Source organism: Myotis brandtii, unplaced genomic scaffold (genome assembly GCF_000412655.1).
Source record: "Myotis brandtii unplaced genomic scaffold, ASM41265v1 scaffold186, whole genome shotgun sequence".
Lineage (NCBI taxonomy): Eukaryota > Metazoa > Chordata > Mammalia > Chiroptera > Vespertilionidae > Myotis > Myotis brandtii.
This window is the reverse complement of record NW_005356905.1, coordinates 22,026-22,785: the sequence shown is the minus strand read 5'-3', so window position 1 is coordinate 22,785 and position 760 is coordinate 22,026. Positions and strand designations below refer to the sequence as shown.

Below are 760 nucleotides of genomic sequence, written 5' to 3'. Positions count from 1 at the left end.
CCCCTTCCCCCCCCGCCCCCCCCCCAAAAAAAAATCCTTGGGGTGGCACCAGGTAACCAATTGGCTCCTACACTGATGGTTCCGCTTTGGATCCCTCAGCATCCGGCTTATTCCAAAGCGCACACCCTGGGAACTCCCTTCACCAGCTAACTCCACAGACCCTGGGGCTGGAGTGGGTAGGGGGTGGGGATGGGGGGGGGCTCAGAAATCCTACTAACCCTTCCTGAGATCAGATTCAGCCTCAAGTCTCTTGCTCAGAACGGGCAGGGAGAAGAGGCCGGACCAGGGATTGGAAAACATCCCTTAAAATTAGTCTGGGCCCTGAAATAGCGCGGGGAACCAGAGCTCCCCTAAAGACAGAGGCGGGCTAATATTAGAAGAAGTGGAAATCCCTAACGGAGGGAAGGGAAGGGAAGCGAGACCGCCCGCCGGAGAGGCCAGGCTTGTAACTGGCCAATAGAGCCCGTCCTGCAGGGCCTGGGGGATCGGGTGTCAGCAAGGGGCCCTCGCCTATTTCAAGACTATGATGGTCACGTCCACAGCTATCTCCGGGGCTCCCCGGGACTGGGAAATACTTTTGAAAGCCAATTTCCTTGCCATGTATAGTGTGTCTGAGCCCTGTGGCCATGCGTGGAGAAATAAGGGGTAGGGGGGGTCGGGGGAGGGAGGGAGTGGTGCGCCTGTGTGTGTTGGCCTAGAGAGTTGCCTGACTTGGCTTCCCGCAACGCGCGCTCGGAGAACAAAGCCGCAGGGACGTCCC

At 58.7% G+C, this 760-nt stretch overlaps 2 protein-coding genes across 5 annotated transcripts in view; one reads left to right on the top strand and one right to left on the bottom strand.

Moving 5' to 3' along the window:
- VEPH1 (ventricular zone expressed PH domain-containing 1) overlaps window positions 1-760 on the top strand; it is a 79,282-nt gene that overhangs the window by 56,877 nt on the left and 21,645 nt on the right. The window lies entirely within an intron of this gene.
- Window positions 1-760, bottom strand: part of PTX3 (pentraxin 3, long) — an 8,680-nt gene that overhangs the window by 4,675 nt on the left and 3,245 nt on the right. The gene's annotated exons all lie outside the window — the stretch shown is intronic.